Genomic DNA, 15,702 nt, shown 5'->3' with positions numbered 1-15,702 from the left:
AAAGTAAATTTCCGAAATTAAGTCCGTAGGCTGAGGGACCCCCTTTGCCATCTGGGCAAATGTAATTAGCAACCCGTCTGGTGTTCAGGGAACCAGGCAGCCGCGCTCTTCTCAAACCAGCCTGGAAATGCAAAACGCAGTAGCATTAAACACACACTCCCCCAGAGGAAGGAGGAAGGCCACAAGGGGGCAGAGAATCTGCAACCCAAAGGAAAAGCAGGTTTCGCCCCAAATAGAACATACTCTTTTGTAAATTGCCCAATTATCTAAATGTCTTTCAGAAACCAAATTAAGAATGCTATAAAGACTTCAATTTGTTCACATAAAATGGTGATTCACAAAATTGAGCATGCCTTTTTCTTGGAGCCTAGATAACTAGGGTCTTTCAAAAAGGTCAAAGCAAATTGTGTTTTTTGTTTTTTGTTTTTCTCTATGGTAAAGGATCAGGAAAATTTATACATTTTTCTTTTCAGATGGAGTTTTTTTTTTTTCTAGCTCACAAGCAATCATTGCTTTACAAACATAGTCTGTTTTATTTTTTCCTATATAGCAAAACACAACCAAATCAAATTTGAAGGGGGAAATTCCTGTTTATTATAATTCCCTCATAAAAGATCCAGGAATCAAATAGAAAAGTATAAGGGATATGGACAAAGGAATCTCCACTAAATCTGTTTAATCATATAAGTCACTCTAATAAAATAGCTAACATTGTCTCCTAATTCACACATTTAAAAGTAATGTAAAAGATTTAACTTTTGCCTTTTCCAAGTAACAGATAATGAAGAAAAACAAATAATAATTGTACCTACCACTTATTCAGCACTAACTGCTCAAGAAAATACTTTTCATGCACTTTTTAATAATCACCACTACCCCAGGTGTAGATAATATTATTACTCCATTTATTTAAATGCAAAAATTCATCGGCCCATCTCTCACCTGGACATTCCTAACTCAGACCTATTCATATGCACACCCTGCTCTCTTCAATTTTCCCACTAAAAAAGAAGGAATCTATGCAAGCATTCTTAGATTAATAAACATAATTCTTCATAAATACGAACAGACAACCTAGGATCACAAGAACAAAACACTCTTGGCCTTATTTCTACCTCTATTTTTCACCTTTCCTTCACAGAAAAACTCCTCAGAAGATTCTATACTTTCTGTCTCCAGTTTCTGTTTCTCATTTCTTTAACTTTTTAAATTTCGAATTATGATAAATACACATAACATAAAACGTACCATCTTTTTAGTGTACAATTCAGTAGTGTCAAGTATACTCACATTATTTTGCAGCCAATCTCCAGAGCTTTTTCTTCTTGCAAAACTGAAACTCTTACACCCATTAAACAACTCCTCATTCCAACATTCTACTTTCCATCTCTATGAATTTGACTGCTCGAGGTACCTCATATGAGTGGAATCTTACCATATTTATAATTTTGTGACTGGCTTATTTTACTTAGGATAATGTCCTCAAGTTCTATCTATGTTGTAGAATGTGTCAGAATTTCCTTCCTTTTTAAGGCTGAATAGTGTTTCATTGTAGGTATATACCACATTTTGCATAGCCATTCACTCATTGATAGACATTCACATTCTTTCTAGTTTTTGACTATTATGAATAATGCTGCCAGAAACATGGGTGTACCTCATTCTGTCTTGAATCCACTCTGATCAGGTTTTCATCCCCATGACTCCTCTAAGACTACTCTTACCAAGGTCCCAAATATCCTTGATGTCACTAAATCCATTGAATGTTTCTTAGTCTTCATATTGTCACAGAATCTTTAGGGTGTTGCTTTTCTGGCCAGAAACCTCTGTGGCCAGTGACACCTTTGCCCGAGTTTTGCTCAGGCCCGCTGGACTCATTCTGCCCACTCAGCCTGGCAGGTTTCCTTTGACTCATGGTACAAGCCTGGATCCCATGCCTGCCAAGGGAGACTGCGTGGAGTGGTAGGGGGCGTGTAAGCGAGTATGGGGTCTGGCCACCGCACAGTCATACGTGCCAGCTGCTGCAGCGGAGCGGGCAGCTCCAGGTGCCAGCACAGGCACCAGCTCTCTGCAAGGCTGTGGCTGGACCAGGTGCACCGCAAGCAGCTTCCACAGTTGGCACCAGGGAACACGGTGGCACCCTGAAGCTTGGAGATGCCAGGAACCTCAGGGACCCAAATACCACTGCTATCAATATTACTTGGCCTGTCATCAGCATTTGACATTCCTTGATTCACTTGCCTCACTGGGATTGTAGGACACCACAGTTGTCTGGTTTTTTCCCCTACTTTCCTGGTTGGTCTTTCTTGGTCCTTTTTCTGGTTCCTTCTCATTTTCTTGATTTCTAAGCTTTAGAGAGTTCCTGGGCTTAGACTTTAGACCTCTTCTCTTTTATATTTTCTCCTTAGTAATCTCATCCAATCTTATTGCTTTAAGTACCATTTCTATGCCAACACTCCCAAGTTTATATCTCTATTCTAGATCTCTACCAGAACTCCAGACTCATATATGAAACCACCTACTGGCCATCCCCAAACGGGTGACTGATCGCATCAAAAATTAACATGTCTAAAACTGAGCTCTTGACTTCCTCTTTTCATTTCACAAACCTCTCTGCCCATAAGCCTCCTTCATCTCAGTTCCTGGCAATTCCATCCTTCCAGTTGCTCAGGCCCATTTGGGGTTATTCTGAACTTTTCCCTTTCTCTCACACTCCCCATCTAATCCTAAAAATCCTGTTGGTTCCACCTTAAAATTTAAAACTATAGATGTAGAAAAATGTGATAACTTCTCACCATCTCCATTGCCACTACCATGCTTCAAGCCAATTCATGTCCTCTCTGCATTACTGAAATAGGTTCCAAGATGGTGCACTGATTCTACATGTACCTCCTTGTCATCTATTCTCAACACAGAAGCCAAAATGAGTCTGTTAAAACATGAGCTAAAGTGGTCATTCCTCTGGACAAAATACTCCAGTGGCTCCCCAACTCATTCAGAATGAAAGCCAAAGTCCTTATTTTGACCTACAAGACTCTATATAATCTGGTCCTCCATGCTTCTCTGGTCTCATCTCCTAGTCTGTCCCCCATTGCTCACCAATGTAGACACTCTGCCCCTCACTGTCACCTGGAAGTCAAGAGCCCTTAGGGTCTTCTCACCTACTATTTTCTCCATGTAATGTTCTCCCAAATATCTGCCTGTCTAGATTCTTCACTTGAGACGCCTACTCAAAATTCATCTAAATGAAGCCTTCTTGGCCATCCTATCCAACTTTTCAAACAAACAAAAAACCCATAACCTAACACTTCATACTTTATATCCCACTTATTTAATTTATCTTTAAAATTTGTCATCATATAACATATTATATCTTTGACATACTTATCTTGTTTATTCTCTCTCTCTCTCCTTCTCCCTCATGTAAACTCCATGAAGGGGATTTTATCTACTTTGTTTACTTCTGTATGCCCGACATACAAACAAAGGCTAGAGAGAGTATGCATTCAATATCTATTCACTGAATGAATAGAATAATTGACTAGATAAAATATGAATTAATAAACAAAGATCAACAAACATGCGAGAAAGCAAGACACTATGAGTGAGAGTTCACAGAAACCACAAAAAAAGCATATTTAGAACCCCTTCTCCAAAAGACCTCAGATATTGAAGTTATCCGCACAAAATATAACCATATGGAAATGTTTCTTAAATTAAAAAATGAAGTATTTACAAATAAGCAAGGAAAAAATATCAAAATGGCCAGTCAGATTCATAAAATAATCAGATTAGATTTTTAGTAAAAACATAATAATTGTTAAAATGTTAAAACTGTGAATCGGTTAAACAGAAATTAGACATAGCTGAAGAGAATATTAGTGACTTATTTTATACCATATACAAAAATTAACTCAAAATCAATCAAAGACCTAAACATAAGAGCTAAAACTAAAAATTTCTTAGAAGAAAACATAGGAGCAAATCTTTATAACAATGGATTTCACAGTGATTACTTGGATATGATACTGAAAGCATAGTCCACAAAAGAAAAAAGTAGATAAATTGGACTACATAAAAATGTTAAAACTTCTGTGCATCAAAAAACACAGAGAACAGAACAAAAAGGCAGGGAGAAAATATTTGCAATTCATATTTCTGATAAGGGTTAATTATATCCAGGATACATAAAGAACTCCTACAACTCAACAACAAAAACCCTGATTTTGAAAATGGGCAAAGAGGCCGAGCATAATGGCTCATGCCTGTAATCCCAGCACTTTGGGAGGCCGAGGCAGGCAGATCACAAAGTCAAAAGATTGAGACCATCCTGGCCAACATGATGAAACCCTGTCTCTAGCAAAAATACAAAAAGTTAGCTGGGTGTGGTGGCACGCACCTGTAGTCCCAGCTACTTGGGAGGCTGAAGCAGGAGGATCAATCGCTTGAACCCAGGAGGTGGAGGTTGCAGTGAGCCAAGATTGTGCCACTGCACTGCAGCCTGACGACAGAGCGAGACTTGTCTCAAACAATAAATAAATAAAAATAAAATAAAAATGGGCAAAGGACTTGAATAGATATTTCTCCAAAGAAGATCTACAAATGGCCAATAAGCACATGAAAAGATGTTCAACATTACTAATCATCAGAGAAATGCAAATCAAAACCCCATACTCATTAGGACTGCTGCTATCTAAAAAATCAGAAAATAACAAATGTTGGCAAAGATGGGAGAAACTGGACCCTTTGTATACTGTTGGTGAGAATGCAAAATGGTACAGCCATGTGGCAAACAATATGGCAATTTCTCAAAAAATTAAAAACAGAATTACCAAATGATCTGGCAATTCAACTTCTGGTTATATAACCAAAAGAACTGAAAGCAGGGTCTCAAAGAGATATTTCTACACTCATGTTTATAGAAGCATTATTCACAACAGCCAAAACAAGGAGGCAACTCAAGTGTTCATTAATGAATCAATGGATAAACAAAATGTGGTGTATACTATACACACAATGGAATACTATTGACCTTTAAAAAGGAGAGAAATTGGCCAGGCTCAGTGGCTCACGCCTGTAATCCCAGCACTTTGGGAGGCCGAGGTGGGTGGATCACCTGAGGTCAGGAGTTCGAGACCAGCCTGGCCAACATGGTGAAACCCTGTCTCTACTAAAAATAAAAAAATTAGCCAGGTGTGGTGGCAGGCGCCTGTAATCCCAGCTACTCGGGAGGCTGAGGCAGGAGAATCACTTGAACCCGGGAGGCGGAAGTTGCAGTGAGCCGAGATCGCGTCACTGCACTCCAGCCTGGTGACAGAACACGACTCCATCTCAAAAAAAAAAAGAAGAGAAATTTTGGCATGCTGTAACATAATGAACCTGGAGGACATTATGCTCAGTGAAATAAGCCATTCACAATATTACAAATACAATATGATTCTACTCATATGAGATACCTAGAGTAGTCAAATTCATAGAGACAAAGTAGAATGGTGATTCCCAGAAGCTGAGGGGAGGAGGAATGGGAAGTTTTAGTTTAATGAGTATAAAAGTTTTGGTTTTGCAAGATTAAAAAAGCTCCAGAGATTGGTTGCACAATATGAATGTACTTAATACCACTGAACTGTACACTTAAAAATGGTTAAAGTGGTAAATTTTATGTTATGTGTATTTTACCACAATTTAAAAAGAAAAACTCAGTGTGGGAAAATATTGTCTATTGTGGTTTTTCAGTGTCCCTGACTATATAAAATACCTTGCAGAGGTTATTTGTCCCTTGAGGACAGATGATGGTCAAATCAAATGAATTTCTAGTTGGTGAAATTTCGTACAGTAAAGCAGACAGTGAAAAAATTCAGTCAGAAAATACCAGTCAGGTTTCATTTTACATATGCTCATAGCACTTTGTACCTTGTTTTCCTAGTACTTGCTCTAGCTGTTATTTTATTTAATTTGACTGTGTTAAATTAAACTAAATTTGGCCTGAGGCTGTCTCTGCACCGAGTCCCTAAATAACAAATGCAATCCAATTCAGTACCTAAATAAACCAAAAGCCTAATTTAAGAGTATATTTTATAACAAATAGCTGCACTTCAGCCAATCATAGCAGCTGAGCTTCAGCCAATTACAGGCTGCCAACTGATCAGACCACATCCAAATAAGGCAAACGCTGAGCTGTAATCAATCAAGCTGTTTCTGTACCTCATTTCTGTTTTCTGTCTATAAATGCTGCCTGCCTACATTGCAGAGCAGAGTTCTCTGAACTTCTTCTGGTTCTGACAGCTGTCTGATTTGTGAATTGTTCATTGCTCAGATAAACTCTGTTAAGTTTAATTTGTCAAAAGTCTTTCTTTTAACAACTGATTATTTTATCAATATCAAACAGTAAAGTCCATGAGGACAGGGAGCAAGCCTGGCTTTCATTCACTTTTATATTCCTAGTGCCTAGATACATCTCAGTAATACTTCAGTAGATATTGAAAACAGAGGAGCCGCAATGTAACAGTATCAGTAAAAGCTACCATTCATTAGACATCTAAGCGCTTTACATGTAATTCCTTATTTGATCCTCATCACAATTCTAGCAAGTAGTTTCTGTTGTTTTCTGTGTGGTTTCCACAGGTAAATAATAGAATTCATCTATCTTTAACAATTCATTAGTCTCTTTTCCAATATTTTGACCTCAAAGACTCTTTTTCTTTTTCTTTTTCCTTTTTTCCCAAGACGGAGTTTCGCTCTTGTTGCCCAGGCTGGAGTGCAATGGCACTATCTTGGCTCACTACAACCTCCACCTCCCAGGTTCAAGCGATTCTCCTGCCTCAGCCTCCTAAGTAGCTGGGATTATAGGTACCCGCCACCACACCCGGCTAATTTTTGTATTTTTAGTAGAGACAGGGTTTCACCATGTTGGCCAGGCTGGTCTCAAACTCCTGACCTCAGATGATCTGCCCACTTCAGCCTCCTAAAGTGCTGGGATTACAGGCGCAAGCCAGGCTGGCCGACCTCAAAGACTCTTAATCAATGGTTCTTAATATGGGAGCCCTAGATCAGCAGCATCAACATCACCTGGGAACTTGGTAAAAATGCAAATTTTGGGGCCCCACCTGAGACCCACTGAGTCAGAATCTCTGGGGTGGGATTACCAATCTGTGTTTAAACAAGCCCTGAGGGTGATTCTGAGGCAGGCTACACTTTGAGGACTACTGCTCTAAAGTCTCCAGTTGGATTTTTTTTTTTCTTTTTTAGACTTTTCTTCCAAAAATCACTCTCCCGAGTTATTTTATAATACTGGTTATAAAAGTTTGAGGGCTCAGAACAAGGTTAGCTGTTTGGTTTGTAATTCGTAAGTCAGGTGTTTGCAAATTGGTAACTATACACACAATATGAATATTTCAGCTAAAAGCAGAAGAAAAATGCGTTGGGCTTATATTTTGCTACAAGGCCAAAAGTTATTGTTTAATTCATTTTACTGAATATTTATGCTTTGGATTGCCTCTGTAAAAGGTTAGTTCTTATAAGAAATTCTCTCCATAAAAGTTTATATTTCACCAAGTTCTTTTCCTTATGTTCTGCCCCCTACCCAAAATAAATTTAAAAGTTGTTTAGCAACAATACTAATGTCAACAATAATAGCTTCTTTTGTTTTATAATTAAAGGAAGTTTTTGAAGATTTGTTTAGAATTTTAATATATCTACTGCAGAGATCCACTTTTGTAGAGATAACTTTGTTATGTTAATATCTGGTGCTGTGAGAAAGACAAATATGTATGCATGAGAAGAATCAACTTGATATCAGGCAAAAGTGAATCTGAGAATTTCTTCCAAAGAAGCTTAAATTTTTGCAAAAGTGAGTTACCCACTCATGGCAAATTCTGCCAAATTATGTTAAATTGTGATTTTCTGAAATGTGGTTTGGAAAATGTATGCATCAGGGAAATAAATTAATTGAAAAAGAAAGGATTGTATTCACAATGTGAAAGGATGCAAAATGGACTAGCTCCCTCTACTCAGAAGTTATATGTAAAGAGTACTGATAGAGAGAAGAAAAAGACAGCAAAATTCCTCCAACAACATGTTGATAAGCCCCAGCAAAAGTTTTCTGGTCTCTCAAGTTGAAACAAGTCAAAATAATCCAGTAAGTTGGCTTTAACTGATGTGTGATATTATTAAGTGCTGAAGTGAAGTAACTGGTGACTTGGCTTCCATGATCTGATCAAAATTAAAACCCCCCTCACTCCCAACTCCTTTTTGTAAAAAAAATTATATATTTTTCTATTACTTTTCAATTACTTTGCTTTTTAAATCCAGTTCTCAGCTTTGTGTTATGTTTACTGAATACTAATAGCTCACTTGATTGGGCCATTGTTCTGGGCCAAGTATACACTAAGGACTCTCCTTACATTATTTAATTCAACTCCCACAACACCCTTGTGAAATAGAAGTGTTACTAGTGGAGGGTGTCCAGGTTCTTGGCATCTTGAACAAAGAATTGGATAAAACGCACAAACACAGCAAGGAAAGAATGAAGCAACAAAAGCAGAAATTTATTGAACATGAAAGAACACTCCACAGTGTGGGAGCGGCCCTAAGCACAGGGACTCAAAGTCCGCATTACAGAATTGTTGGGGTTTTAAGTGTCCTCTAGAGGTTTCCATTGGTTACTTGGTGTACGCCCAATGTGAATGAAGAGGATAAAGTAAAGTTACAAAGTCATTTACTTGGCGTATGCCCTATGGAGAGGATATTTCCTGTCACAGCTGAAGTGTGAATCCGCCATAAGTTCCCTGCCTCCAGACCCTATATTCCTGCCTCAGAAGATGATACCCTCTTTGGAGATGAGAGAACCAAAGATAGATTAGAAAACTTGCCCAAGATGACACTGTGGTAACTGGTGTAACCACTACCAGGAAGCAAAAAGTGATGTGTCTTATGCAAAGTTAATGTTCCTCACCAAATTAAAAAGCAAAACAAAACACAAGACAAACAAAACACCAATGCTCTAGACCAGAGATGAGCGGTCTGGGAAGTACTTGCAGAGACAAAGTAAAGTAGTAATGGAGATTTTAATTCAATTAAAGAGATCAAGTTGTTTATAAAGAATTCTATAGTTCCCAAGAAACCACAGGAAGGCTGTGTTCCTCACAGAAAAAGAAAAGAGGAGGATTTTTCCTCTATACAATTACCATGACCTCCTCAATCCTGTAAAGCAGTGAGTGGTTCTCAAAGTGTGGTATGAGGGCCAGCAGCATGGGTAGCACCTGATGGCTTGCTGGAAAAGAAAGTTCTAAGTTCCCTTTAGAGCTACAGAAATACAAACTCTGGAGTGAGGCCCAACAGCCTGCGTCTTAAGTCCTACAGATAATTCTGAAGCACATTCAAATTTTAGAATTACTGCGCTAGAGTCTCTTTTGTTGAAGTACTGGGAAAACTGATCAGTACGACATATTACAAACAACATTTGCATGTTTAAGTCTTGGACCTGCTTACAGTGAAATTAATATTAACTCATTAAAGAATATTTATCCAATTCAACTAAATGTTTTACCAAAAATACCTAAGCTAATGCTTTGATCCCCTAGGTTTAAAATCACAATAGCAAACACTTTTCAAACATTGACCATCACCAGAGACTGTTCTAAGAGTTTTACATTGATTAACTCATTTAGTCTTCATGAAAACCTATGAGATATGTACTATTTTTACCCTCTTTTTACAAATAAAACACTGAGGCTGAGACAGATTAAGTAACCTGCCCAGGTCCCAGAGTGGGTAAATGACAGTTGAGATTTCCACCCTGGCCACACGAGTCTAGAGTCCCTGTTCCTAACTGCTAGACTATCTTGGGGCAAAAACTTTGTAAAATAAATCGATTTAAGGGATATTTCTAGGAGAAGGAAGGAAGGGAGGGAGGGAAGGAAGGAAGGAAAGAAGGAGGAGGGAGGGAGGGAAGGAAGGAAGGGAGACAGAGAGAGAAAGAGAGAGAGGGAGGGAAGGAGGGAGGGAGGGCGAGAAAAAAGAAACCTACCTATGAAATTTGAATTTTGAAGAATTTTAACCATACTTGTCAAACCAGTCAACATATTAGAGGCAAAAATTAGAGTCTTTCTAAATATATTTTCATGATGCTGAAAGAGTCTTCTGAAACGTATGTTAGTTCCTCGGGACATTTGGAAGAAATATTAAGCTTAGGTGACTTTGTGGCTCTACTGATTTTAAGATTCTATGAAGGTATTTCAGAAGCAATTTCTTTCTCTTCTTCTGTTTCCAAATTATATGATCATCTTTATACTGTGGCAGTATATTTATACTCAAGTATAACCAAGAACCACTCCAGAAAGCAAATTGCACTGACAGATGAAATATCCACTCAGTTCATCAGGTTTTGACCTAGACGAGGACCATAATAAGTAGAGAGGAAGATTTTACTATGTGTCCCACGACTCCTATTCTCAATGTTTAATTACTGCTTTCTCAGACTCTTTCTGAATATCTGGCTTATTGGTTCTGTACCAATATTAATTTTTGCTGTACTACTATATATTTAGTTAACCAGAAAACTTGAAGTAAGAGTGTTGTGAATTCAAAAAGTTTGAAGAGCTCTGCTCCTGGTCCCTGCCTACTCCATGGAATTTCTGAGGCTCTGTTTACTTTGAGGGTCAAAGCTGGATATCCTCTACCCGCTGAAACTTGGAAAGTTTTCATCACTGCTGCTTTGCAAAAGAAGTCAGTTTCCTGGTGACTGAGGAGGAGAAGAAAGGCTGGTATAGAGGGTGGGTGCCAGGAAAGATGGTGCCCAGGCAATCCCAGGGCAGCAGCCTCTCCACATCACAAAGAATGTACTAGGATTTGGTTCAGTGCTGAAAGGAAAGACATATCAAGAATAAATTTACTTAAAACAGTGACTTTGCTTTTTACATGACAGGAGTATTGCCCTTGCAAAATTCCCACCACCACCATCACTTCATCTGGGACTTCTTGAGACATGGATAACAAAGGTATATGTGGCCACTTGGGAATGAGAGGGATGAGAATGCATGTCATTCTTTGGGACTAGAAAATAAAGAGGCCTCTGAAGTCACATGTCTCATCCTGTTTCCTCTACCTGATCTTCCATCCTGTGTCCTACCTAAGTGGGGAGCTTTCCCAGATCTTTTGTGAGATCTTTGGAATCTTCCTATTTCAAACATAAGATGCTGGTCTCTTCCCACATATTGGTAACTGTCAGTGGTTTGCTCTGGTTCCACCTGAAATATGCTCTGAACATATCATTGTAATACCCAAAGAATTACCCATAAATCCACCTCCCAATGCATAACCAAAGTTGGAGATCTTGCTGAAGAGTTCCAGGAAAAGAAAAAAGAAATTTTATGCCACAACCTTGACTAAGGTAGGTTAATGGAAGATCCCTTTTAAATGATAATATTCTGAGACCTAAACATTGAGAAGGACTCAGGACAATCCAGAGTATGAGCATTCCAGGCAGAAGAAATGGTAAGTGCAAAACCCGGAGACAGAAACCAGCCTGGCATGTTTGAGAAACAGAAAGGTGAGTGTGGCAGGGCAGGGCTGTTCAGAGCGTTGCCTGCAACAGGTTGTCCACAACAAGGGAAGGGAATTGTGCCAGCATATAAATCAAAGTACTGCTCTTTCGGCAAGAAAATCTCGCCAAAAAAAGAAAAAAAAGAAAAAAAAGCTGAACTAAACAGTATACTTAGTGATGTAATTGATTCTTTTAAGGTACTTTTTTTGACATTTTGAAAATACATGAAGAATCAGTTTGGTTTAAGATTACAAATATTTGACAAAATTTCTGTGGTTTTGCAATTTAAAGATACCTTAATATCTTTTACTGTTAAAATAATGATTAAACAATAAGCTGGGCACAGTGGCTGATGCCTGTAATCCCAGCACTTTGGAGACCAAGGAGGTGGATCACTTGAGGTCAGGAGTTCGAGACTAGCCTGGCCAACATGGTGAAACCCCGTCTCTACTAAAAATACAAAAATTAGCCGGGCATGGTGGCAGGTGCCTGAGATCCCAGCTGTTTGGGAGGCTGAGACATGAGAATCCCTTGAACCCCGGAGGCAGAGATTGCAGTTAGCCAAGATCACATCACTGCACCCCAGCCTGGGCAACAGAGCGACACTCTGTCTCAAAAAAAGAAACAGATAAAAAAGAATTTAATATTTCAAAAATCTTCTACAATTTGATCACCACCACACTTTTTAGTAACATTTCGTTCTTTGCTCATATAAATAAATATCCTTATATAGTTTCAATCATATGAGACACACATTTTTGCATGTTCAGTTAATATCAAATCACAGGCATTTTATGTATCTATAAATAGAAATAATAAGAGTCACTTTAAAACTATAATCACCCCTTGCATTTTTAACAATTGATTTAAGCATCTATCTTTCATGAGAAATTTATCTCCTTTCTTTTCTGTTACAAACAGCCTTGCTATGAAAATATAGGTACACACTCCTTTTCCTTCTTTTGGATTATATCCTTTAAAGAATTCCCAGAAGTTGAATTACTGAGTCAAAGAATATGAACCCACATTTGCTATATATTGCCTTGTTGCTTTCTAAAAGTGTTATAGATATTTGATAATTTAGAATTTTATCTGCAGAATTTTTAATGCAATGCAAGACATTTGGTAGCTGTTAAACTGTTTTCTTTAGAGTTCTCAGTTCTGTGACAGCTGGCATCCACAAGTGAACTTATGCAAAAGATTGTATTATTTATATGCATATGTATATTTCTACAATTCAGTTAATAAAATAATTAATAAAATTGCTTATTGCAACAATTTCTGAGAAACATTAGTCATTAACAGCTAAAATTGTAAGCACAGTACTCAAAAAGCAGACATAATCCCTTAATAGCTACTGGCCCTTCTGGAGATTTTCTGTAACCCTGCCATTTAAACCTAACCACACGGGCCAGTAACCAGTGATACAGGAGCTAAAAAAAAAAAACAAAAATTATTTAGGTATTTAGTAAGGGTAAGAGAGTTCTCAGTGGAATTATCTTTTAACAAAAAGCAGCCCCCAAATCATTTCTTTTCTAACAAAGACCAGCTTGTAAAATTGAGCTACAGACATAGATAAGCAAGCTGGAAGCTTGCATAGGTAAATGCCAGCAGCTGTGCCAATAGGAAAAGACTACCTGGGGGCCAGGTGTATTCAACATGGAGGTTCCCTCTTCCCTTTTCTTTGTTGCCACGTGTGTGCAGTAAAAAAGCGGGCAACATGCCGCCAGCCAGGTAGAGACTCCATCTGCATAATAAAAAATTAGGGTGGAATATGTCCAGCTTCTTTGCAGGCTATGTATATGATACACCTGGTCCAACCAATCTTTGGGCCCTATATAAATCAGAGACCACCTCCCTAAGCTCATCTATAAAACACACCGCATCTCACTGAGAACCCAGACACCTGTTCAGGACTCCTTCCTTTGAACAAGAAAGCTCTCTTCTTTCTTTCGCCTATTAAACTTCTGCCCTTAAACCCACTCCTTGGGTGTCCACATCCTCGATTTCCTTGGCACGAGACAACTAACCTCGGGTATTACCCCAGACAAATGAAGCCGCTTCACCAGGATGACTTCGGGTTGTGACTCAAGTTCACTCTGCTACAAAGGAGATAGTCTTGTACCTGCAGAACTGGGAAGAATCTAATTCATTACACACAGAAATCGGGAAATTAGTCAATAGAGGAATTCACCTAGATACACCCAGGAATGAATCAACCAACTAAATTGAGAAAGAGGAAGCATTTAGTTAATCTTATTTAGGTTTTTAAATAGTAACATTTAATTTTGATGTATTAACTAAATTTTACTAATTCACAGAGCTAGGCATGAAGAGTATTCTATTTAGTTTTTCAAGGATATTAAGATCCTAGCCATTCTTGCATTGCTAACAATATCATGGAGTTTCAAAGTACATCTTTTCTTTTCATCCTTTTCATAACTTCCGTGTCCTGAACAGTTGTGGCAGGCTCACACAGGCAGAAGTAAAAGGTATCAATTACCCTGTGTATGGTCCTTGTCTCTGTGACTTTAAAAAGAAGACAGAGTTTAAAGATAGCCAAGCCCAAAGCCAAAGTGGGATTCTATTAGGTTCCCCTCAGTGTCAGCATTCCAGCCCATTTTGGCTTTTATCAGTCCTGAAAAGACTGATAATTTACTGTGTTCAGCAGTTTTTGTAAATATCATGCTGGGCATTCCATAACATCACTCCTTTTGTTCTGTGTATGACTTTGACCTAACCCCTCATTAAATCCATTATGTAGAGGACAGAAAATATCACTTATCTGTTGAAATGTTTACTTGTGGGATTCTGCAGTGTTGGGTGCTGCTTGACACCTGCTAAGGTTGTCATTTCAAACTGTAAGTCACACTGTATTTTGAAGAACCTTCCCCAGAAAGGCTGACTTCGGGCACAGGTTCAGCAGTGCTGAATGGAGTTGCTGTTTGTGGACAAAGTTTTCAGGCCAATAGTGGGAAAAAAAGGTAGCACCATGAACTGCAAAAGGCCTTAGCTAGCTGCCTCTTCCACAGTAGTAACTAATCAAAGGGCTGGCTCCCTACGTGCACAAAGTGAAAGAGCCTTTTCATTTCCATGAGGTCTCTTCAGGCATTCATATGCAGGCACACATGCCCCATAAATCTTAATAACCATCTTCAAAGATGAGGGAAAAATTAAGGTGCACCTGCTATGTCAACTCAACTTGCCATGGGCAAACTGCAGGCAGATAACGCCAGTTGTAGAAGCTTTCTCGGAGCCTATATCAAAATAAATCTTATTACAAAATACCACACTTGAGGGTTTTGTTTTTAAATGCATTCATTGAGTAAACAGGAATTTTAAGAAAAAGGAAATTACTAAAACAATATTCCTATTGAAATTTTAAAAATAAAGCAAGTCTGTCTTAAACATGTTTTGAGATCTATATTTTCAACTCAGTAACATCAAGTGTTTTTATATTTAGAAGCAAAATTTTCTCTGCATTGGAAATATCCTACCTGGTAGTTTTCATGCTACTAAGAAAATTGACTAATGGGTAGATCGATTTATCCTGTGGCATACAGCCTGGTTAAAAAAATAAGAATCAGGCTGGGCGTGGTGGCTCACGCCTGTAATCCCAGCATTTTGGGGGGCCAAGGCAGGCGGATCACGAGGTCAAGAGATCGAGACCATCTTGGCCAACATGGTGAAACCCTGTCTCTACTAAAAATACAAAAATTAGCTGGGCATGGTGCTGTGTGCCTGTAGTCCCAGGTACTTGGGAGGCTGAGGCAGGAGAATCACTTGAACCCGGGAGGCAGAGGTTGCAGTGAGCCGAGATCGCGTCACTGCACTCCAGCCTGGCGACAGAGCAAGACTGCGTCTCAAAAACTAAATAAATAAAGGTCAAAAAATAAGTGAGGGAAAACAGCCACATTCTCTCATTTAAAAAGACAAACACTACATGATCTCATTTATATGTGAAATTGGCAAACTCCTAGAAGCAGAGAGTAGAATGGAAGCTGGGGATTCAGTGGGGAGGTAGCTGGTGAAAGAGATGAGAAAAGGGGAGATGGTCAAAGGATACAAAGTATCAGTTAGGAGGAATAAGTTTTAGAGATGTACTGCATAGCATGGTGAGCACAGTCAATAACAATGCATTGTATATTTCAAAACTGCTGAAA

Source organism: Pan paniscus, chromosome 6 (genome assembly GCF_029289425.2).
Source record: "Pan paniscus chromosome 6, NHGRI_mPanPan1-v2.0_pri, whole genome shotgun sequence".
In the NCBI taxonomy this organism is placed as follows: domain Eukaryota; kingdom Metazoa; phylum Chordata; class Mammalia; order Primates; family Hominidae; genus Pan; species Pan paniscus.
The sequence above is the reverse complement of the archived record's forward strand: the minus strand, read 5'-3'. Positions refer to the sequence as shown.